General features: G+C 39.5%; 1 protein-coding gene across 6 annotated transcripts in view; it reads right to left on the reverse strand.

Moving 5' to 3' along the window:
* Sorcs1 (sortilin-related VPS10 domain containing receptor 1) overlaps positions 1 to 26,718 on the reverse strand; it is a 535,835-nt gene that overhangs the window by 491,057 nt on the left and 18,060 nt on the right. The gene's annotated exons all lie outside the window — the stretch shown is intronic.

Below are 26,718 nucleotides of genomic sequence, written 5' to 3' on the forward strand. Positions count from 1 at the left end.
TATGCCATCTTTGGTTGTTGTCTCTTGATGATATATTCTTTTCTGAAATGGAGGGGGAGTAGATCTGGGTGAGAAGGGAGGTGTGTAGGGAAGCTGGGAAGAGTGGAGGGAAGGGAAACTGTGGTGGGGTATGAGAGAAGAATCTATTGTGAATAATGGTAATAATACTAAAGATAGCATTGCACCAGACAAACATCTTTTTTTTTTTCTAACAAAAATCATGTAGTAGTTCAGCCAATCTAGTTTCATTTGTACTTCCTAATTCTGTGATTTCCCAAACAGCACAATGCCTGGCATATCACAATATATTTGTTGAATGGATTCTCTGGAGAGATGATTGGAAAGCCAGTTTCATTTTGGATAAAGACAGATTTGAAAGCTGTCTAGAAACCTACATTTATTTATTTATTCCCAAGAAGCGCTTTGCTTCCACAGTAACTTCATCTCCATATAGAACAGAGTTAAAAGAAGCAACTGTATATCCTTAGTATTTGGGATAATTTACAAAAAATTCCGAAGAAGTGTTCCAGGAATTTGTTATAGTACATATTATTTAATGACCAGAGGAGTAAATTTTCAACAAGTTAAGTCAAAGTAGGTTCAGTTGCATTAAAGAGCTATTATATTAACTATTAATAAAACACAGAGGAGGGGAGTAAGGGATTGACGTCGTGTGTAAAATACTTACTATGCAATCACAATACCCATAGGTTAAAGCTTGTGTGGAGCTACGTGTCTATAACCACAACACTGATGGGGGCAGAGGAAAGTACACCCTGGGGAGTTGCTGGCCATCCACATAAAGTAGGAGTGCCTGGGAGAGAATAGATGGTACAGGAAGCCATCCTCTGTTGACCTTTGATCCCCACATATGCACATCTGTAGGTGTGTGTGTGTGTGTGTGTGTGTGTGTGTGTGTGTGTGTGTGTATGTGTGTGTGTGTATGTGTGTGTGTGTGTGTGTGTGTGTGTGTGTGTATGTGTGTGTGTGTGTGTGTGTGTGTGTGTGTGTGTGTGTGTTTCCACACAAACACAAGGGGGTAGAGAATAAAGGGTAGAGTCTCTGTGTGTCAAATCTATTCTGATCGCAGTTAAGTGAAATTTGTTCTCACACATCAAAGCCTTCAGACACTTCTACTTCGTTCTGATCCTGATCTCTTCAGAGCAAAAGTGCAGATCATTGAGGGTGGTTTCCCCACTTTTATCTTATCATACATAGTCTGACTTGTAGCATATATGTGTTATTGTCTTTTTTACCATTTAATTTGAGACTGCCTTGGCAGATGAATTTATCCAATATCGGGTACAATGAGAAGCCATGTATTTTTGAGAGCAGGCATTAAAGAGAAAGTATCTTGGACCAGCCTACATCTTGCACTGATACCGATGAACACATCCCATCCAGGACTGTGGATAAAGCAGATAAGAAGTGCATATTTGTCGAATGAATAAATAAACAGATGAACAAAGAAAGAAACTAATATAAAAAAAAATCAGTGGCTATAGGTAAGCGCCTGGAAGAAATGACTGTATAATACAATTCTATTATCTGATGGTGAGAATGTAATTGAAGTGAGCAGATGCAAAATAAGCAAGAAGACATTCAGACTCAGCAAACTCAGGAGTAATACTTATTTCGTTTATCTAAAGAGCCCACAAGCTCATAACATAAGATATTCATAATTGGGATCAAACAAAGACCTAGCAAGTATCTAATAATGCATAGGACAGACTAGCAGGCCCTCCCCAGCAGCTACTTCTCTCAGAGATGTTTCTTTGCTTGAAACCAGAGATGGCTGACTTGGGAGGCAAAGCAGGAACACGCAAACCAGCCATGCATCACTGGTGTCAAATTGATACAACTGAAAATGCGAGAAGCAGGCTAACCACATTCAAGCAAACCCATTTAATTTTTCATAGAACACCTCTCCTTGTAACACACTTCTCCTTGAAGGGGAGACCACAGCAAAGAAATCCTTAATTTCCATATTTCAAGTCCCAAGTAGAAAAAGCCAGAAGCTTTGCTCTATGCAGGGGAACAGAGGGATATGAGAAATGCTGGTTTGGTTTACGGCATCTTTGTCAAAATGAAGAGCACAGAGAGAAAAATAAACAACATTGAAAACGGAATTCGATTTAGAAGGTAACACGGCAGAGGAAAGATTGCAAGAGTCTTTAGAGTCAGAGAATTTAAATTTATAATGCACCGCTTACTTAGTGTGTAATCTCAAGCAGTTTATTTTGTATCTCTTGAGCTTCGTTTTCACTTGTAAACTGAAGGCAGTGTCCCCTGCTTCTTAGAGGATATAAGAGGACACGTACATGTGTGCTTGCCACAGTAGGAGCTCAGTAAAATAAAATCACCTTATCTTCATCCTAAGAGTCTTTTTTTTTTCATAAAGCAAAAATACATAGAATGCTGGAAAGAACCATAAAAGTTTCCCTAACACTGGCAAAGCAGGAGCCCAGAAAGGACATAAAGCTATATGTATCCTCCTTGCTCTTAATCAGAGACTTAGGCTTTCAAGCACAAAATCCATTCAAAGGTATATTTGAGGCCATTCCATCTAGCTTTTAAGTTATTTAAAGAAAAAGCAGAACAGAGAAAGTTAGAGGGAGCTTGTTATCTCATTATTGTGAAGTCTGGAGGGAAGTGCATTAAAAGTTAAGCAGCCAACTGCAATTTAACTGCATTATAAAACACCCTTCTACAATGAGACCACAGGGCTATTCATTCAGGTGACATCACAGCAAATCTGAGCAAGGACCACTCAGAGGAAAAAAAAAAGACTGCAGAGTGATATGGACAGATTGAAGACAGATATGAAAATGCACAGCTGTAACTCCCTACATATGCACCATCATAAACAAGAAATAAAAAATATAATTATTAAAAAAAAAAGCCAAAATACACAGTGACTGTTGTCTGAGCATAGAGACTATGTTTGGAACATGGGGGAAGGATCATCCCCTGAAAGGAGTACTTTTATATGCTGTTTATTTATTCAATACAACAAAATATGTTCATATATTAAATGTAAAATAGTAGGAACAGAGAAATTTAAGTCTACACGTGAAAATTGGTGGTTGGGCACAGTGTGTCACTAGGGGAGGGGGCAGTCACTGACCCCATGAATGTAGATGTGCTCATCCATGTTTCTGGCAGGCCTGAGAAGCGCTGAGGGTCCTGGTGCTGTCATCATCTCTTCTAGAGGGCACAGAGGGCACGTCACGAGGGACAATATCCTTCCAAATGACATCCCTTTTATCCGTCTCTCTGTTCTCAGCCCTTCACCCCAGACAACCAATGAGCCTGCCCTTTCTGGTCCCGAACAACCTTGAAATTATTTCTACATTTTCTTTTCTTCAAAGTAAAGTCATCTGAAGTTTGCTTTTTATTCCCTTTACTTTTTTTTTTTTTTTTTTTTTTTTTTTTGCAGCTGGAAAAAGAACTGCTCAGCCGAGAAATACAGGAGCTGGGCTCTAACATCAGGCTGGGCTCTGATGGCTCGTCTCTGATGGCTAAACCACAACCACAGAGGGTTCACAGTACACAGATACTACCCAGGTTGGTTATACATACAAATAGCACAGCATTTGTTTGTGTGTGCGCGCCACTCTGTCTGTGTGTCTTTCTCTGTGTGTGTCTGTATCTGTGTGTGTATGCACGTATATCTGAAAAAAAAAAGGATTAAGACTCTAATCTTATATGATATACAATGAATTGCTCTAGCACCTGCTCTGGGTATGGATGAAACACTTTGCAGTACATTTCTTTATCAATATTGATGCCACAGCAGCAGGTAAGCAGCACCTGTGTGTGTCATTTTACAGTGTCTAGGAACTAAAAACCAAAATCAAGGAAGATACAGTTGAAGTTATTTTGTTTCTTAAGGAATTTTAATCAGCAATTTAGCCCTTCTCCTGTGGTCTGAGGACATTGCTAGGGATTAGCTGCAAACTGGACAAACAGAAGATAGACAAGTCCCAGTGGAGTTCTGTTAAGTCAGTGCCCAGTGCTGACGTCATCACCAACTGCGTCAGTCATTTAGACAGTCCTCCCTGTTCACGCTTACTGCTTTCCCAGCAACGGCGTCTTTTACTTTGCAAAAAGAAACACTTGTTACCCAACTCACTGCTATCTTTCTGTTGGCCCTTCTTCTAACATAAAAACCACGGGGCAAAGATATACTGGGAAAAATACAGTAAAGTGGAGAAAGTAAATTAAATGAGGCTCAACATCTGTGTTGAATGAATAGATTTCCTAACGTATAGAGAACTACATAGTAAATATTTTGAGGGAATGTGCGCTGCACACTATACAAGGGTGCATCTCTGTTTCTGTAGTATGGCTGACAATGGATGCCAAGCGTTTTGAATGGCAAGAATCTAAATCAATATAATGATGAAATGGGTCCCCATATGAATCTGCAAGCAGAGAGACAGGAACTAAAACTCAGTGAAGTAATTTAATTAATTCTTGAAAAGAATTTTAACCTGAGAAACTCAAACTAGGGAGATTCTCCAAGGCAGAACTTCATGAGAGTATGAAATGTGTCAGAGCTTGTTTATTGATCTCTAACAGTTGCTCCAAAGTCTAGCACAAGAGACACAAACATATGGTAAATTAATTTTGAGAGTACCAATACAAATCTGACATGTGTCGAGAAGCAGAGATGAGATTACTAGATAATTTTAGAATGCTTAATTTAACTTAAAGCGTAATTTTCTTTGGTTGATTCGATTTACCTCTCTGATTAAACTTCTGGTCCCGAGAGATAGGAATCTGTGGTCAGTCCATGCTTTACCACTTACCAGCTGGGTTACTTAAATACATTATCCTTGTTATAGCTCCAGGGTTCTAGTCTGAAGGTCAGACTAACAATTAAATAATACATGAAGCCCACTTCGAACCACACTTCAGTGCTACTGAGTCCATGGCTTGTGTGTTGTCATTATTCTTGCTGAGCACAGCATCTTCACGAAGAGAAAAGATGTGTGCTTCTGGCCTCAAAATACTTGGCATGTTCCAAATCTAGCCCCCCCAGCTCTGAATGTAGTACCTGGAGCATCCCCAAGCCTTGTTTCTTTGGAAACTATGACTTCAACACTAGCAACCTTTATCTGATAAGAAAACTCAAATGAAGGGGAAGGAAGTGAATGGTTAATGATGTCAGCTCTACCCTGTGTGCCTCTGCTTGGGTCAAAGTCATCTGGATATCACCATTAACACTGTGATAGGAGGAGTGAAGAGACAGAGACTTCTAGGGACGGAGGGAGAGACAGAAGGTATAAGCTGTGACTGTGGGTCAATAATCTGTCAACTTTGGTAGCTAAGTCGAATCAGAGCAGAATCAGAAGTCAAAATCAAAACAGAAAAGCAGCCAAGCCAGGTTTATAAAATGTGTAATTTTTCTCTCTACAAAACTCACAGAGCAGACAGCATTTCTGCAACTTGATCAAGGAAAGTACCAGCCTTTTGTTCAGCAAAAAGCAATTGTTAAGAAATCTCCCAACATTTTTTTTTTCTAAACTATGCCAATTTTCCTTATTTCAGAAAAGGCTTGCAAGCTTCACCAATTTGCTCTTCTAGAAATCTCGAGGATTACAGTGATACTGGCCGATTGCAACATGAGAATTGCTTAAACCTCACAAAGAGAAGTTGATACAAACTTTAAGCATTCTCCCTTCCTATGCCTTCTCTGACTAGAAGATTTTCCTTAGAGGGACTCACTTCTCCAGATATTAATTTTATTGACTACAAAGACATTGATAATTGGTCTTCATTTGAGTTTTCTACATCAGCCTGGTTATAAACTGACAATGAATCAGTCATTCCATCCCCCAAATTCCATGATTACCATAATAATAGTAAATTATACTAGATACCCTCCCAAATGAATATAATGATCTGGGAGACATAGGTATAATGATACAAGATATTCAAGCTATAAATTATCATTGATAATGATAGAGAATGAGACCTGTCATTGAACTCTGTCCTCCACATGCATACATGTGCACACACACACACACACACACACACACACACACACACACACACACGCACACAAGCACACACGTACACAAGCATGCATGCATACACGTACCCATGCACACATGCACCCATGCATGTACACATGCCTGACATTTACACTCAGCCACACACAAAGAGTGATTTAAAAGATGCACCCTTATGTTTTAACATTTAGCCTACCACTAAATGTGAGCAAATTTGATCCTAAAATTCAGCTTTCTTTGTAGACAGTAAATCGGAGGTAGCTTTTCCTCTTCCCTTGCTTTGCAAAAGAGATTAGAATTACACAAAATTTGTTGTTTCTTCAGAAACTGCTAGTGAGCGATATGCAAATGTGTCACGCACATAATTCAGGTCGCTGCATTAATTTCCTTGTTCCCAAGAGGCAGCATCTCATACCCTGGTAATTTCCTCCCCCTCCTTTCTGGAAACAAAGCAGCAAAGGGCAGGGATGGAGAAGGTCTTCTGGCCACTCCACCCAACTCCGTGGGGAGGGGGGCTCTTCCACTGTGAATACAAAGAAAACTCTTGTGTGTTCCTGTGCAGTCTGAGCCTTTAACCATGGCCAGGAAGCTAACAGCAAAGGTGAGTGAGGGCTCACATAGCTTCCTAGCCAAGATGGAAATTGGGTTTTCTTGGTCAGACCAGAAAAGCTGATTCTGTGCCACAGACACCTGGTCATTTATGTCTTAATTGAATCGCTGGATCTTTCCTTTTCCCTCTGCTACAAAGAACAGAAGTTTAATGGGATTTGACCATTTCCAGCAAGGTGGCACAACCTGCAGCTCTCTGAGAAGAGGTAATTGACGAGATTGAATTAAACCATCATTATGGGAAAGGCCTTAGTCCCAGAAGAAAAGTGATGAACACTTCTCAATCAGAATGCTCCTTCCTCCCCTTAGACCTAAGGTGATATACCACCGGACTCACCCTTTGGGTATATGTCCAGAACACATGGTTAAATATGATTCAGCCACATTAAATGCCTATTTAAGTCACATTTATCTTTGCTTGACTTCATTATCTCTGTTTTGACCTACATGTCTCTCTCCTTTCCTTTCTTAATGTGACTTTTCTTGGGAAGAATCTCTTGAGTGACAATAAGCCCTTGTATTTCACCTGACCTCCTCTGAGGAAATGAACCATTATTTGACTCTCTTTAAAAAAATGGGAAAGGAATAAACCACCTTTAGATTTCTCAGTGTGTGCTTCAAAATTTTAATATTATAATTAAATAGAAAGTATAAAATGCAGACAAACTGCCTGAAGATTGTCACTTCCTGGGGACAGAGAGATGGCTTAGTGGTAAACAGCATCTCCTGCTCTTGGAGAGGACCAATGTGGAGCTTCTCACACCTCCTTCTGGCTTCCATGTGCCCCTGAACTCACATGTACACACACACACACACACACACACACACACACACACACACACCATGCACATTCGCAAAAATAAATGAATAAATCTAAAAGAAATAATGATGTTCTGAGACTTCTTTGATAGATAATCAGGACTTACAAAATTTTTCTATGCTACTATATGAATGCTGGGGTTCAAAGACAAAACCAAAATGTAGATAAATAGCCAGTATATTAAAATTCTACAATTCTAGATTATCATCAAATGTTAATGAAAAAATATTCTGGCGTCCAGTTGACCTCTACAAGGGAAGGTCTTTGTGACAGCTTCCATTCCAGTGATCTGAGGTAAAGCTTTTTCAGCTTCTGGGATGGAGTTAGAAATCATCTTTAGGAGCCTTCCCTGAGGTCTCGGGACAGCCTGTCTCTATGTCTCCAGCTCATTATGAAACACCACAAAGAAGGCATGCAATGTTGTTGCTGATGGCCAAAGCACTTCTTTTGATGGATGTGGATTGTGTCTCCACTAATTGTGGGAAGTTCCCTGCATCCCAGTTATGAGGGAGGATCTGTGACCTCAATATAATTGTACTAATGAATCAATTCTAAGCATCAGGGACATGGTCTATCCATGACAGGGGGAAAAAAAAAGAAAGAAAGAAAAAGAATCTCAACAATTTGTTAGGTACTAATGAGCAAATTGGGAGAGCACTTGTAAGCTCTTGGCTTCCCATAAATAGCAACAGGGAGGAAACAGTACAGCAGAGCATCATGGGCGAGAAGCTCTTTCCTCCCGTGCCTGCTCATTTCAGCTTATCGATGGTAACATGATTTACAAGCCTTTGTGGCTTTTGGCACAAATACGATGCCCACTTTAGTCTGTCTCTGACAGATGGAAGGAGATGGATGTTTAAAAATACAAATAAACTGTCCATGGTGTGTTGGCTTTTTAAGAAAGTTGGATAATAATGAGCAAAACCTTGCCACTAGGTAAGAGATATTTTGGAGGGAAATTCCCTGATTCCGTATCCAGTGTTGCTATGTAGGGTGTTTCTTGGATCATTGAAGGCATTTTCACCTTGATACAGCTCTCCCTTTCAGCACCATACTTGTAATTTCCCTTTTCTCAGGACTTATCCTGGGGGACAAACACCAGTTATGACTCCACCTTTATTTCCGTTTCTTTTGAAAATACATGACCAATTTGTATTTCCTTGAGAAATCTTAATTGCTCTGATTCTTCTTTTCATGTTCTCCTACATGGCCCAATCTCTCCAACAGTCCGCATGATTATCACTCTGTTCCCTTCCCACATAGACCTTCACTCTCTGGCTCATGCCCAAATTCTGCCTTTACACAATGGGTTTATCTGAAGCCACACAGCTATCTTCAACGTCTTCTATGGAGTAAGACTCACTTCAAATTCTTATTTTGATGGCCATTTAAAGTAAAGATTTAAGTAAATATGACTATGAAGACTGGCTCTGGAATCAAGCATACCAGGATTTTTTAATTGTTTCGCATTTACTACCTGTGTAACCCTGAGCCAGTTTCTAACTCCTTACTGTAAACACTAATAATTACCTTAGCTGTTTCATGAATTGAATTAAATATGTTTCCACTGTTTGGTGGAAATGACAGTAAAATGAGAGTGTCTCAACACTTCCCTTCCTTCTATTGGCTCAAGAGACTGTGGTCCTTCCAGGAAAGCACAAAGCCGTAACAAATCTTCATGGCTGTAGAACTAACTGCATAAGACTTCCATTTGCTGAGTAGTGGAACACTGTATTCTATTCCAGAATAGTCTACAGGGTGATAGTCACAAAAAAGCAGCAAAGTGATGTGTTCTCAGAAGAACTATGTGCACACAGAGTGGACACTGTGTGCCACTTTCTTCTGCAGTCTAGGAACCAAGGGTGTTGTTAAAACCAAGAGTGAATGTCTCCTTGGCATCACACAGAAGGAAAGGTAGATCAGCCTGTGAAGTTTAAGTATAATTTTAAACTCAACAGCTACATGAGTATTTGACTTTGAAACCTTTTCTGAAGTATATTGAGCCACAGCATTCACATCTGTAGAATGGAAGTAGCAAGAGTACCTTGAGATGAGTAAATCCAATGAAGAAACCAACGTGATGTGCTTCAAAAAACCAAACATTCAAAAACCCTTAGCCATGGCCAGCAGAGATAATTGCTGAGTGACTGCCAACCCTGTTCCCCCAGGAGACATTTTCCTGGCTGGGACTTCATTAATTCTATTACCCAGCTCACTTGCAGATGGAGCATTTCCTCTATTTGACCTTGCTTTGTAATGCTGATGCAGGCAGTTGAATAGCTTTAGCCTTCTGAAACTTTCTCTCATTGCCCTTTAGCAACACCATCATCTACTCCAGAAGGATTCCTGAGTTTTCCTCACTCCTCACTCTACTAACTGACCCCCCCCATGTGTGTGAGTTTGTGTGTGTGTGTATTTGTTTGTATGCTTGTGCACTTGTGTGTGTACTTGTGTGTAGAGACCAGAGGTCATCCTCAGACATCATCTGTCTAACACCACCTAACTCCTCCTTTGACACAGGGCACCTCACTGGCCTGGATCTCATCAATCATGCTAGGCTAACTAGCCAGCCATCACCATGATCCTCCTATCTTCACCTCCTAAGCAGTAGGACTCCAAGTGTGTGTCAGCAGGCCTAGCTTTTTTTTTTTGAGCTGGAACTCAGGTTCTCATGATTGCAAGGCAAGTATTATACAATTTGATTCTCTTTCAAGACCTCCAGAATTATACTCTTAAATAATACCACTATTTTCAGTATCAAATCTTTGAGAGAGGAAATAAAAATACATTTCAATCCTGACTGTTTCACCATAAAACAGTTACTCCGAACACATGCATGCATGAATGAGCACAAGAGCATGCACGAGCACACACACACACACACACACACACACACACACACACACACACACACACACACACACATACCCTTTCAAATAACTTATTTTTGCAAATAGAAATCCTCAGAACAGTAGTCTCTGGGTATGGCTTGTATAACTATGAAGGCAATTTTGAAAGTTTGGTTGAAGACTCAAGGTAACGGGCAGAGTCCTCATTTGGTTGCTACTGACAGCAGATCACTGAAATTCTTCCAAAGTACCACAGGCATGATAATAGCTGTCTAGATACAGCAAATAGATATAAGCAAATGAATGGTCTTACAGCTGTCTCCTGTCATTCATTTAGAAGTGAATCTCTCAGAGGCTGACTATCTTTGTTCAAAAATAAATTTAACTAGAATTTAGTTGCCATGAGATGAAGGAACCTGGAAGAAATCAGTCAGGCTCAAGCAGGATTGCCAGTTAAGAGACATACAATGATTGGGGCTCAATTTCTTACTGACATAAAATGAAAAGGAGGATAAAGAATCTACAAATAATTGTGTTGTTATCAAAGGCTCCGCGTGAGCCTGGACAATAATGGGAGTGCCTCTGTTCGTTAGGCAGATACTAGGTGGGGGAGGATTTAACTTATTCATCAGGAAAATGATTTATGTGATCATGGTCGGATTTGTAGATTTTTACCTGTTTTTCCCAATTCACCGTTTACTTTGAAAATGGGAGCGTGTTCTCATCTCTGAACACAGCCCCTCAAAGAGACACTCTATTAAAGTCCCCACCCAACCACTCTTCTAAAGCTCTACTCTTGCATCCCTGATAATCTCTTTGATGGTTTGGCCAAAACCTCTTTGATCAATTGATCTTAGTTTCCCCACCAGTCATCAATATTGCTGTTCAAGTCTATGTGAGAGACTACTGGTTATTTTCTTAACTTTACAAAAGCTTTGCCTTGTTCACTTGGGACTTTTCCAGTGTGCCAATATAAGCCTACTTACTGAAGATTCAAGGGGGACATTATGTGATTCTGTGTCATTCGGGAGGCCCTATACCAGAGACAAATTCAGACTTAATCATGTCATTAAAAATTCTGAAGATCGCTATGTGTACTAAAGACTGGATTCTTGGAGAAGGAAGTTCAAGTTTCACAAAAAAATAAAAGACTCTCAAACTTGAAGTGCTGACTTCTACTTCATATGTTTAATTTTGATTGCAATTTGGGGGAACTCAAATGAAGTATAAAACTAGTGATCAAATCTTCAAAGCCAACTAGTGGAGGCTTTCACTTGTCAGGGACATTTATCAAGAGCTAACCTACCATTTTATGAATGTTTTTATTTACAAAACAAGCCATTAGCCTAGCTAGCTCAGAGACTTGGTAGTATCAACAATATTGCTATTTCTTGAAGTTAAGCTTGATATTTCGATCTTTAAAATAAAAATCAAAACAAAACAAACAAGCAAATACAAAGAAACAAAGAAAAAAAAAACAGGGGGTTGGAGAGATGGCTCACTAGTAAAGAACAAGCACTGTGATTCCAGAGGACTCAAGTTCACTTCTTAGCAATCATGCTGGGCAGCTTCCAAGGGTCTGTAACTTCAAATTTACTTCCTTCTCCCCCACTGCCCCCATCCCTGAGTGAGTACTACACTGGAGCACACAAACCCAACACAGTCACACACATATACACGAAATTGATTAAAGAAGCAGAATTACTCTCCAATCATTCCACAATGTTAAACAATTTTTTGAGACTCAAACTGCATTAATGATGAACTCAAAAGTTGACTCAGGAGAACCAAGGGTGTTGCAGTATTCTCATTTACTCTGCAGAGTCACAAGAATAGTTCAACATCATCATGATGACAGCCCATGACTGACAAGGGCCTCCATGATGCACCTGAGACATCCAGGCCCAGATCTTGCTCCCACCAGTTCCCTTTCACACTATTGCCCTCCATATGCATGCAGATGGACACTCTTCAGATGCGCTCCGTCACAGCGAGACATTCTTCATCTTGTAAGGACTAGTTTTCTTCTTGTCGAGATGAACACACAGGTACAATGAACCACCACCGTTTAAATTATACAACTAGTATCTACAAGCACACTCATAGTGTTTCTTGAGCTTTTCATCATCCCGAGCACAACTCTGAAGTCACTAGATGACAACTGGGGATTCTTCATCCTCCCCAAATTGCAAGAAACAGGAATGATACTTTCTGCCTTTGTGAGTTTGTCTATTCTGCATTCCTTAATGAAGTTAAAAGGCTAGAATTGGAACTCATTCTTTGATATTTCCCTGTTACAACATCCTCCCATTGTTTCCTAAGCCCTGTGTAAACTACCACTCCACAGTTATGATCTGTCTTGCTTTTATACATTTTTAAAAAGACCCTATGCCTGAATGTTGCTCCAGTCGATATTAATGGCACCTTAGCTTTGGGGGCCCTTTCCTGCCTTATTTACACAGCTTCTACTCACCATGTTTAGCCTGTCTTATAACCAGTAAGCCCACAAACAACTGAAGTATAAAAAGTCACTTCTCCTCCTTGCTCATGCCTCAATTACCTACAACCCCAGCCAGCATGTTTCCAATGTAAACCAAGAATGAGAAAAGGTGTTTTTATCACTGTGACAGAAAGAAAAGAGCAAAATAAGACCTAGACGTAAATCTCTTCAACTTACTTGAGTCAAAATTTGTGGTGATTCTCTCTTGTCTAGCATGAAGTTTTCTGATTTAAGTCTTTCTCTTCTTCCTCTCCCATCCTTTCTCTCCCTTCTCTTTCTCATGACAGTCATCCCCTGTTTACCTCAACAGAGTAAAATTTCCAAAATCAGTGAGAGATGTCTTTGCTTATTCCTATTTTCAAGCTTAAACATATATAGGACTTTATATTTCTTTCCTTTAACAGAATCTACTATCCTTAAGATTCAGGAAGAACCCGCTTAGTTCTTGAATATGCTCTGTCTATCTGTTGAGCCTCCATTCTTGTGCTATGTGTGCACTTAAACAATGTAGCACTTTTAAAAAAAATCGATTAACATGGTCTCCTTAGCTCTAGACTCAAGCTCCTTGAAGACTATTGCTATGGGGTAAGAGAGATGGCTCAGCAGCGAAGAGCATATATTGCTCTTATAGAAAACAAAATTTAGGTTTCCAACATCTAGAGCAAGAAGCTCACAACCACTTGCAATCCTCTCACCAGGAAACTGAATTCCCTCTGCAGAAGGCCAGGCCTCCATTGGCAACTGCACTCATATGAACACAAGCTACGTATATGTATAGGCATATATACATACACATTATTAAAAAACAAAAGTACCTTTGGGATAGCATTGAAAATGTAAAGGAAGAAAATACCTAATAAAAAAAATTAAAAAACAACAAAAAAACAAAAGTAAACCTTTAACAATGAATAAAACTGTTATTAATATACGTTATTTACATTCTGCATCTGTCTAGGTGTCAGGCAATCTTTTGCAGACATTAGGCCACAAATACTTTTTTTAATTGGTTATTTTATTTATTTACATTTTTAATGTTATCTTTCTTCCTGGTTTCCCGTCAGAAACCCCCTATCCTCTCTTCCCTCCCTTCTGCTTCTATGAGGGTGCCCCCCCACTCCCCCACCAATCCATACCAGCCTCACAGCCCTAGCATTCCCCTACTCTGAGGCATCGAGACTTCACAGGACCAAGGGCCTCTCCTCCCACTGATGCCAGATAAAGCCATCTTCTGCTACATCTGCTGCTGGAGTCATGAGTCCCATCATGTGTACTCTTTAGTTGGTGGTTTAGTCCTTCGGGATCTCTGGGAGGTCTGGTTAGTTGATGTTGTTGTTCTTCCTATGGGGTTGCAAACCCCTTCAGCTCCTTCAGTCCTTTCCTTAACTCCTCCATTGCGGTCCCTGTGCTCAGTTCTATGGTTGGCTGCAAGCATCTGCCTCTGTATTGGTCAGGCTCTGGCAGAGCCTCTCAGGATACAATTATCCCAGGCTACAAAAACTTATTGTGAACATAATTCAGTCTTAGCTGAGTTGGATCCTTATCTTCGTACTGTCAATGAAGTAAATGGCTGGCTTAGCAAATTAATAGTGTAAGCATAGAAAGTCTGGCTCACTTTAATATGAAAACCAAAACAGTATTTTAAATAACAGTTCTGTGCCTACCTCCACTGACAGACTCAATGGCTGGCACAAACATTTCGTTTGTTAAAGCACTAAAAAGAGTCACTGGGGTTGGCATCCTCAACAGCTCTGTTGCTGGACTAAGTTTAAATCACATTTCTCATATCCCCCTATGTAAGTATCATCTCATTATACAGTTAAGCTTTGTCCTTTGCCTTGAACTACTGCCCACAGTTGGGGGACGTTGAGGTATTACTCCTCTTATCCTAAATGCATCCCATCATTTTGACTGCCAGAAGAATGCTGTAGAAGGAACTATTCAGTTCAGCACTCTTGGTTTTGAAGTCTTCCGTTTGTATCTTTTCACTGAGGTAGGTAGATCCTAGACTTGAAAACCACCTGTAGAATTCTTTATAATCAGAAATCCACAAAGTTGCACTTCAAATTGAGACCCTTGTGATTTGGGAAAAAAATAAAATGGATCTCAGCTTTACATTTCCGTTCAGCAAACACAAGTATCTGAGGGAAGAAACACTTCATGCCAAGCCTCAGGGGTTGCTGAAAGAAGGAAAAGAACCCTGCATTGTAGTTCCCAACAGCCTTTATTCACTACAATTGCAAACAGTAGTGTGTGTCCCTTGAATTCTCCTTCCTACACTCCTGCCACTACTGATATTGTTACTGTTGATAATAGGATGCAAAGGCTGAAGGGTTTTACTGGCAAAAGCCCTGACATACTCTCAGTGTCATAGGCAGAAGGTTTAGCAAAACAAAAGGAAAACCTCACATGTGTAAAACAAATTCTCATGCCACACACACAGGGGCACTCAATGGCTCCAGCTACCCAGGAACTACCAGTTTACACAGTGTTATCTAGGGAACAATTATATGCCGGAAATATTTGCCACACAAGAAAGACAAAATAACAGAGAAAATGACATACATTAAACATCCCCTGAAAGGTGGAGGGCTCAGCAGGTAGGAGGCCCAGCATTCCTGACAACCCCTGCTGCATTTATGTCTGCTTTTCAAGACTGTTAAAATTACATGGCCTTTCACAGATGATCCCAGGTGATTCTTAGAATCAGAAGGCAGAAGATAGATTAGGGAAGCTACTAAAAGCAAAGTGGAAGGAAAATACAGACATTATATATGGTTGTTATAGCAACCAAATGCATGTCCAGATCTCTGTCTCATTCTTTCCCAATCCTCCCTATATTCCTGTTTTTAAATTAATAACCTCTGGTAATCCTTTTAAGTTATTCATCAAGATGAAAGAAAATGGTGACTCTTCCTTATTAGTGAAAACTGCACTCACAAGGGAAGTATATTTTCTAAATGGGCAAAAAAATAAAAAAGATGACTGGAAATCAAAAGGACATCAAGCAATCATGTATGCAAAAGTAATGGGAGTATTTTCATTAAAGATTCTTCACAGTAGAAGAATTGTCAAATGCATGCCAGAGTGACGGAGATCGAGACAGACAGACATAGACAGACAAACAGACACATGCAGTCACAGAGAGACTTGGGGGAGAAGTCAGATAAGTCTATAGCCTCTTTTACACACGTGTTGTGTTGAAATCTTTAAAATACAGTGGGGATGACAGAATGGTAGAAAGACAGTAGATCCTTATTTTCCGAGGCAAGTTGGTATTCTATACAGCCTGTGACAAAAACCAAGTATCACATTGCATAGCATCTAAGTGTATAAGCAGTTCAGTTTGCTAGACAAACTTGGGGCAGTAGTCTCTGGCATTGGTTCATACAAAATGCACTTCTCAAGAAATGGAAGGGCAAGTTAAATGGCAGACTGTGGTGAAGGATAACTACCACTAAAGAAAATGCCACATGTCTAAGCTTCTTAAACACTAATATATGTCTCTGTTAGGGTTTGTATTGCTACAACAAAATACCTTAACCTAAAGCACCTTTGAAAGGAAAAAATTATTTGGCTTCTGTTTCCATATGTTCATCATTAAAGGAAGTCAGGACAGGAACTCAAACAGGGAAGAAACCTGGAGGCAGGTGCTGATACAGAGGCCATGGAGGGGTGCTGATTAGTGGCTTGCTCTCCATCATGACTTGCTTAGCCTCCTTTCTCATAGAAAGTGGAAACTCTCTAGGAGTGGCACCATCCATGGCAGACTGGTCCTTCTCCATCAGCCACTAATTAAGAAAATATTCTATAGGCTCACTTACAGCTAGATTATAAGGAGATATTTACCCAGGTTCTCTCTTCTGAGATGACTATAGCTCGTGTTGAGCTCGCATAAAACTAGCCAACACAATCTACATATACAAAAACAGTTTAAATGAAGTTACCCTCTAACAGAATGACAATGACTCGGGAAATATAGGAAGCTAAACCAAAATTCCAAGGCTAGAGATTGGCTACTTAATTTTTAGTCATTGTTCAGTGGGTTTCCACAGATCCCGTAACATCACAGACTAATGCCATCACCCTTGGTTACCCTTACAAACTTGATAGTAAAATCCCATTATTGGCAGGTACATCATATACTTGAGCCATAGAACATGGGATAATAACGCTGGTATTCAATTAGAAGCTTCATCCCTTTTAGCTAAATTGCATAGTTCTGTGAGGTGCTATTTATGTCACCAGGAAAAGAAGTAATTAGCAATATTACCCAGATCTTAACCATATAAGCTACAATAACTGATATAATAGTGAACATTATGTGAATAACTTTCTGTTCAAACTTAAAGGCCACTCCATATAATAAAAATTACGCCTAATACCATTAAGTACGCTCAAACCCCAGGGCTGGCTAGGTCATACACCCTAGAGGTGATATTAGCATTCTGCTAAATGGAGATGGTAGCAAGCTGCCCCTTAAGCTCTTATATTAATACACACACAGATTAGTGCATCTCACAGTTCCTCAGGGAAGCTTCTCTTGCAGTAGACTGCAATTAACACAGAGCTCCACAACTGGTCAGAGTTCAGCGAATGAGAAACTATGGAGTGTTGAGCTGTTATCAACCCTCCTGAAAAAAGTCCCAGGGGTCACCATAGAGGAAGAGATGGAGAGATGGGAAGAGCCGGAGAGAACCAATGTCTGCAGGGAAACCGTAATGCCACTCATTGCTGAATGTGACAAAGACATTAAACACAGGCACTCTCAGCAGCTTGACTTCATAGATACAACCTGCACAGGTGAAGCCACGTGAAATCCCAGTGTGATTAGGGAAGGGCATGACATTCCACCCCTAGCTGAGGAGCAACTGGCAACTAATGGTTTTGAGAGAACCTCGGAGGCTCCATATGCACCTGTACATACATGCATTCCTAGGCGGCCTTCACTGGACTACATGGCTAAGAAAGAAAGAGGGGGGAGGGAGGGAGGGAGGGAGGGCGGGAGGTAGAGGGGAAGAGGGGAAGGGAGAGAGAGAGAGAGAGAGAGAGAGAGGTGTTTAAAGTATGAGGTGTTGGGGAGAATTTGAAGGGAATGAGATGAGGGTGGATTTGATCAAAGTGCACTATATAAGTTTATGAAATTGTTAAACAATAAAAATAATTTTTAATAATACAACTTTAAATGTATGACTATCTTTTAGAACGTATTTCTCTAACCCGATTGCTTCTTTACTTTTGTGTTAACGAATTAGAAGTCACACAGATGGAGAACTATAGGAGCTTGAATGGGAGAAGAAATGGAGACTCTGACTGACTAGGGAAGTGACGTGTCCAAAATAACAGCTGGCATTACAGTGTAAGATTAATAATAATATCCAAACGCTTGAAAGATGCTTAGATATGGCGGATGTTGTTCTAAATGTCTCATAGTTCGGTTAATAGTCACAACCACTTGATTATTACGTCAAAGTTAAATAAATATCAGGAAATGGAGAATTGAGGGAGGAAAATGCCATCCCCATGATTCTGCAGCCAGTGAGCAAACATGTGAGAGGTTTCAGAAACAGGCCATCTGACCTCCGAAGTCCTATTCTCAGCTCATCAGTACAAAATAATAAAAGCCATCCTGTTCTTCATTTGCTTACTCTTTCCCTTCCTTTCATCCACTTACAAAATCATTTGGGAGGAATAAACTCCAAGTATCATTATTGCAGAACAAATTCCCTTCCTAACTCTACACATTAATCATCCAAGACCATGGCCGTGTTCTCCCGTGATAAGATCACGGTTGTGTTTGGAAAGGGAAGTGCTTTGCTAACAGGCTTATTTGGTGCTTCCTGTTGATAGATTCCCACAACCTCCTCATCAGCACTCTTATTTTTGCATCATGTCTTTCAGCATGGAGAAGAGTCATCATTCCTCCAACCCGGGACAGGCACGGGGCAAGTATGGACAACAGGAATGGTAGGAAGGATGTCATGGATGCTGGGTATTCTGTCAGCAGCACACCATACAGGTTCTGTACTCATACAGAGGCCCTGTCCCTCTGTTGAGCTATTCTTCCTCTAAAGCAGCAATTCTCAACCTTCCCAACACGGTGACCCTTTAATAAAGTTCTTCATAGTTGGCTGAGCCCCAACCATAAAATTACTTTTGTTACTGCTTTATAACTGTAATTTTTCTGCTGTTATGAATTGCAATATATACAGAAATATCTGTGTTTTCCGATGGTCTTAGGGAACCCATGTGAAAGCATCACCCGACCCCAAAAGTGTCGCAACCCACAATTTCAGAAGCACTGCTCTAAAGGAGGAATGAGACACAAAGCTTCCATCCCTAGACGGCAGTTCGCATCCTTTGTTCTGACTCAAGTACATTAACTCAGATATGTCGGGAGGCCGGGAAATGGTTCAATCAGTAACGCACTCGCCTGTTGCACAAGCAGGAGCAGCTGAGTTCAGATCCAAGCATCCACAAATAAAACCCAGGCACACCATCAGCCATCCATAGCCCCAGGACTGCAGAGACTGAGGAAATAAGACATTTAAGGATCATAATCCAGTCACTTATTTTTTCCCCTCTCAGGCCTTTGTATGAATATAAATTATTTGAGACAAAAATTCTTATTTGGTGTACTGTTTAAGGGTATGTGTCCACATAAGCAGAACATATCTTAAAGTTTCAGGTTCTCCACTTAAGCCATAGAACCCTGAGGAAGAAACTTGTCCCGGGTTCCTCGGGAGGGAGATCCTTAATATCTTAGTAAGTAATTCACAAGGACGGCAAAGGCATACTGTCCTTTGATGTAGTGTGACTTAAAGTCTTAGTGAGTTGCACACATCTGTTATTCAGTGTAGCATGGTCTATAAGCAGGCTGGACACAGTGCTGGTTGTTGGGAGACTTAGACACAGGGACAAAGAAGGTCCTTTCCTAGACAGACTCCCAAGATGGAAGCCTGTGCATGAGAGAAATTCCTGTGCTGCCAAACACCCGAGAGTAAACAAAATCCATCTCACCTAGAAAAGATTCTCCAATCTAATTTGTGCAATTACCTATCTCCCTAGCGATGATCTTGTTTACAGATTAAAGCTATGAATCTAAGCACAGAAATAAGATTAAATCTGATGAATTAAATTCCTATTTGCTTAAATCATCTGCATGTTGGCTCTTTCTTCATAATACAATTCCAGATGGAAACAGGATATTTTAACTGCCCGTTTTTCAGAGACATAATCACAATATTTTAAATCACCAGTTGAGTAGGCAACTAAGTTTTGCCCTTGGTTTCAGCCTTGTTGATTACAGATTATTCTATTTGGGAATTATGAAGAAAAATTAAAGGCAAAATAAAATGTAATTTTCATTATTGTTCAGATCTGGTCTACAATCAGCTGAGGAGTTAGCCTTGAATTCATGGCAAGGGGATGTCAAAGAGATTTTGAAGATAGAGAAGGAGGAAGAAGATGGGGGGGAGGTGCAAAATGGTGAGTGGACTTTTCAAGATTCCTAATGTATAGCCCCCACCTCTCTCACACACTCCCACACAGAGACACCACAACAAACTGCTGAGTAAAGACTGCATAATGAAGCATTCAGTTTGTTTAAAGTAATTTTTAAAAAGATTACCTGAATTTTTTAATGCAAAGGGACAGGCGTGTCCAACTTGTAGCCTGTGAGTCACACATAGCCACACGTAGCCCCAAACAGCTATAAATGCTGGCCAATACACAATTGTCAAGAACTTTACACATTATGAATTCTTAACACTTAATGAGGTGTTTTTGGTAACTTGATTGGGTTATCAAGCAAATGACAAGAAAGGGATACCGTATCAAAGGTTGGCCATGCCTGGCCGTGGTCCTCCACACGAGCAACAATGAGGCATCAGTCCTGTCAAGTCCAGTAATTAAACATTCTCAACCAGGAAGGGTAGTCTATGCTTGTAACCACTATACTAAAGAGGCTGAAGCAGAGAGATAATCAAGAGATTTAGGCCTACCCAAACTAGGCAGTGATTTCCATAGCATCTGCTATTATATGGAGAGGCACCATCAAAAAAAATCTTACATTAGTTCATATTTTTGTGCTTATCATTTAAGAACAAAGTGTATATCCTACTCTACATCTGAAAAATGTAATAAACATTTCACAACAACTGAATTTTCTTTACATTATCTGCAACAATTCCCATCAACATCTTATACCAGAAATAATGATTCTGGCAATTCTGTGTTTCAAAGTGTGTTGGTAAAATTGAAACTTTAATGTCATAGCAGATGTAGCTCTACTGTTACAGTACTGTCACACTGTCATGTGTATACTCTGATTCTTCACTGACTTGTAAGGGTTGAGTTTTGCAAACATTCTTTTATATTGCATCATGTTGTCATAGGCTGCACCAAGTCTCAGAAGGTTTTCAATGAATTTCTATAATTTTTTTTAAGTGAAAGGTATTCTTCAATCTGCACCTGGTAGAAAATTGCTGTTTTACAAAAGTCAACTATCTTGCCAACATCTGTGGTAAGGAGATATATACAAATATTAGATGTTAGATGAAGACAGATAATAGATAGACAGATACATACATACATACATACATACATACATACATACATACATACATACATAGATTATACATAGATGATATAGATATGTAGATGATATATAGGTAGATATATAGATGAGATAGATAGATGATGATAGGTTGATAGATAGATTATAGATAGATAGACAGCTACATTCATGAACACATAGATTATAGATATACAATGTAGATGTATAGATGATATATAAATGATATAGAGAAGATAGATAGATAGTAGACATACATAATACTACATATATACATATATAATACATAGATTCTAGATTGATGATATAAACATATAGATGATATATAGGTTGATGATATAGAAAAGATAAACAATAAATGGTAGATAGACATTCAGACAGATACATATATACATACATACATGCATTCATACAAGGATTCTAGATTGATGATATAGTCATATAGCTAATATATAGGTAGATATGTATATAGTATAGACAAGATATATCGATAATAGAAAGATGAGAGAGAAAGAGAGACAGAGAGAGAGAGCGAGAGAGAGAGAGAGAGCCATTAGAGTTAACTTGCTTTCAGCACTGGGTAAAATGCTTTACACTCGAGTCCCTTGTCATACTCAAATTAACTGTGCTAGACAGATACAGTACTAGTTTTCATTTCCTGCAATAAGAATCTATGTTGCAGAAATATGAGACCTTTCTTATGTTTTCCAGCTAAGAACTCAGTCTTTAACTACTATATGACCACATCAGGGGTCTAAGGCTTTTGTGAAAAGCCAGAGAATCTGCACTGTCAGCCCTTTACTTCTATCTCTGTAGTTCTTGGTTTTCTCATCTTTAAAATGAGAGCACTGGAGGGGTTGACCTCAGAGATCTTCCTGCTTCATATGAGACACAGTAGTCAACTATCTGCAATGATCAAAAGCCGAGAGCTAAAGTGCTAACAACTCTGGCAAAATCCCACATTCACTCAGATAGTGTTCCTAAGAATTTGCACTGAGAACCCCCCCCAGAAGAAGCTGAAATCTGGTCACTTTTTTCAGAGATGAAAATTGTAAAATGGTACAGTAGGAATATACTATTCAACACCAGAATGTTACAATATATTACTCTCTCCAGCTTGACATATATGTTGGCATTTTCTTCTAGAGTCCACTGTTAAGACCGAATCCTCTCGAACCTGAAAGCATGAGGTGTGGCCAGATGTGACCTGCAGGGATTATAGGACGATTAACAAAGAAGGTGGGAGTTATGGAACCCAGACTTTCTTCGGAGCACTCAACACAGTGATTAAAAGTCATTCCGACTCTATGTTATAATACAAAGAAGTCATTATCACTGTTGCTTGGCTGTGCGCATTCCGAAGTCCTGGGTGGTGAGGGATAGTGACAGGCATGGGGAAGAGGAATCCCTTGGGTTCCTAGTTAAGGGATAATTGGATCTATTTTAAAGACTGCTTGTTGCAGGGAGAAGTTTTGCCTTTGATCATGACTCCCCAGATGCTTGGCCTCATACTGAACGTAGAGCCTCCCCAACAGAGTCCCAGGAGCAGAGAGTCTTCCACTCACGGAATGGTGCTGAGGCAGCACAACCCTTCTCTCTCTACAACACCACCCCTCGACTTTCCAACTTATTGCATGGGAGCTGCCATTTTCTTCTTCACCTTTTTTAATAAAATAGCTCCAGTATTCCCCTAGAATGCAATACTATGAGAAATAGCCCTTAACCTAAAATATGCAGAGGTCCAGTATGAGTGGTAACACATGATGTGGGAGGAAAAGAAATGGAGAACCTTGTTTTATATCCCCATCCCCCTCCCCAGCAATTTAATCACTCCAATCTCCTATTGCTTTCCTATTCAATTCTAGGAAAATGGAACCTGGGTTAGTAGTCTCATTTACTCTCTCCCATGGGCCATTCTCCATTTTCTCATGGCTTCCAAGTGAAGCCTTTGGCAGAGGCTTAGAGCAGGAAAGATATTAAAATGTGAACCCTAGAGATATGGATTCTAGCAGATTTCCTGCTGGTGATTGATTTTTATGAGTGTCACATTAGGGTGGGAGCTGGGATTTTGCAGAACAGAAACCTGGGCTGTAAAATGAAGCTAAGAACACAGGTTCTGTTCCTGCACAAATGTGCAAATGCTCAAGGGATATTTAAATCTCTCTCATTGGCTGGCACCTCTCAAACATCAGTGGGAGAAGGGTACTTTGTTGGTTACTGCAAGGAAACAGATGTTACCTACTGCTCACAGATGCTTAAAGTCAGGTCAAGTATTTAGTAAGTACCATAGGTATACTAAACAGATTTCTCACACCCCTTATTTAGACTTATAACTTATTTGCACACTGGTCTATACTATTTTAAGATGATCTGAACTATCTATCCATACAAACAATTCTCAGTTGTTCATAGTTTAGTCTAATGTCCAATTTATCTTGAGACTTATCTCCCCGCTCCTTTTAAATGCCATTTTGTTCTCTTCTCATGACGGGGTAATATACAAAATTGCTCTTACTGAATCTGAGAATGGCGCACATTTTTTATCTGTAGTCAACAATAATATTTTCATTTTGAAATGAAGAAAATCAATCCAAAACAACGGAAATCACTACACAAGAAAGTCACTGAGGAATTGGGGTTAAAAACCGCAAAAGCTCTGATCCCTGCCTAGCTTCAGTCAAAGCCGAAGTATTAAATTTCTAAAAGGAAAGACAATACCATTAACATAGCGAAGCTGCCAGAACTGAATGCATACATTTTGTGTCGAAGCACATTGGCCCTGTCCTCTCTGGTATTATCTTGAAAGAGCATGTATGGGAATCAAAAGGCATGTAGGGATCCAAGCTCTGTCATTCTTAGGCTCACTTATACAGGCCTCGCAAATGGGCTTAGTGGACGAATGGAATTCAGAGACATAGCTTCCTAACTGTTTATGTAATTTACTGTAGCTATGTCAATCGTGTTCGTTTCCACACCTTCATAATGAAGTCTAATGTTTTCAGTCTGAACTGTAAGGTCGTTTAAAATAGAAGCCCGTATTTCTCAAGCCAGTTCTCCCCACTCATGTCCACCCTATTACATTCTTCCTTTCATGACTTGTCATGCCTGCTATCTCCTAGCCATGTGACATGTGACATGTCACATTCCTTCCTCTTCAACTCTTCATCTGATATATTCTTGCTGTGACTGATTTATCAGGAACTTCACACATGACATTTTTCCTCATCAGTAAACATATACACTGTATTTAGGAAGTTATATTTCACCTATTTGCTCCCTACTTTAATCTGTGAGCCAGTTGAGAAGAGGAACATTTCTGCACCCCCAAGTCCTAACAAAAATTAAGAGCATGATGGTAGTACTATTACTAGCAAGGAGTGAATGTTTAAAACCACATTAAGGCTTTGCTGCAATGTCAGGTGAAGCTGATCTTACCGCAGAGGTAGTAGTACAGTCATTTCATCTCAGAACACACAGAGAGGTTCAGAGAAGACTACCTGGTTTTAGAAACTGAACATGACCTTGCACCTAATGGCCTCACTAGCAAGCAATAGCACTTGGTCTTGTCTTAGTCTGCACTCCGCAGTGAGGCCGAGTCCCAGTTGGACAGCCTGGTTCAGCACTGTCTAATAGAACAGCTCCACCCGGTGAAATCCTTGATGTTCCTCTACTAGGTTTTTTTTTTTTTTTTTTTTTTTTTTTTTTTTTTTTTTTTTTTTTTTTTTTTTTTTTACCTTCACAGGAGCAGTTACAATCATTTAGAAACAACAGGATGACCATGGGGACAGAGAAGCATTTCTCATTCAGTTGCCTACTTTTTGTTCAGTATTACACAAATTATGTAGGTGACAAATTGCATACCACCACCATCTTGTCAAAAAGGAAGAAAGATGAATAGCTATGTCAGTATGCCAAGGATTTCTGCATACTTATTCCTTTAAGAATTAAGTCATCAGGATGTGCAGTGCTGTTTAATCTGTCTCCATCTTTAGCAAAGCTTCAATCATGTCCATCTTCCCATGCATGGGGTGGAGGAGGTGTGAAAAAACTCAGGTTTCTCTTCCTATATTGACCACACTGATCAACATAAGCGGCAGACCTGATGATGTAATAATAGTAGAAATAATAGTGCAATTCAAGTCTCCATAGACATGTTAGACATTTCCTGATAGTACTAGTTAGGTGAAGTGCCAGGAATTCTGGGGGAAGTAACTAATGCTGATGGATCATCAAAAGAAGAAAATGAGGCATGTGGAGAAGGTCGGAGTCCAGAAACTTCTGGGAAGTAACTGCTTCACGTCATGCCAGAGTGGCAGACCACAGAAATAGTCTTGTCTAGAAGATACAAAAGCCATTTTAAGACAGTTTTTATGCCTTGATATTGAGCCAACTATTGTATTTTAAGAAACTTCATCCTACACTAAATCGCTATGTAGAAAAAATTTACCTGCAGGCACAAAGTATTTTAATGAAGAAAAAGAATAGGTCTTAATTATATACCCATGATTTTTCAAATGATCTACCATAAATACATTTTAAGGAGACCTAAAAATACAAAAAAAAATCCCATTAAAAATACAAACAAATTGGCTACAGGGCAGTTTAAATAATAAATCAAGGTCAAGCTTTTCAAGTTTATTCTGATTAAATAAGGCAGCTTAGCTCCGAGGGTGAAATACAACAGATTACACACAGCAGTCTAAGCTAAAACACAAAACAAACTCTCCTTAGATGTGGATGTGTTCCAAGGGCAAGGTGAAGATATTTCAAGAAAAGAGGACCCTGGTTTTTCTCCAGATAATTAAGTTTGGTTCCTATTTTTAATTTGGTACTTATATTACTGCTAGATATTAAGTAATTTTATCTTTTTTTTCATGAACATATAAAATGTTTGCTTAGTTATTCAGTAGGCAAGCATCCTCATTTTCTTATGAAAGTAGATATTCCCTCAGACCAAACACAAAATAGAAGCACTAAGTCAACTCTCCCAGTACAGGTATGTGTATAGCTAATAATACCAACATGATACAAAGCAGACACACACACACACACACACACACACACACACACACACACACACACACACACACACATTCTCCATATATCTGCACATCCTTCAACACTAATTCACTAATCTCTATTATAAAGAGAAACCAAAGCATTTGTTTCTTTAAACGTAGGTTTCTCTGAATACATTTAATACTATTTTAATCATGAAGACCTGGCCCTGTATCCATTGCCTTAAAATGTTCATCACATAGGGAAAAAAAAGTTTTCTCTAAATTTTTGAATTGTCTTCTAAATAACAATTAATCTTTTGGTTTACATCCCAAAAGAAGATTTATACC

The sequence above is a fragment of the Mus musculus genome, chromosome 19 (assembly GCF_000001635.26).
Source record: "Mus musculus strain C57BL/6J chromosome 19, GRCm38.p6 C57BL/6J".
NCBI classification, from domain to species: Eukaryota; Metazoa; Chordata; class Mammalia; order Rodentia; family Muridae; genus Mus; species Mus musculus.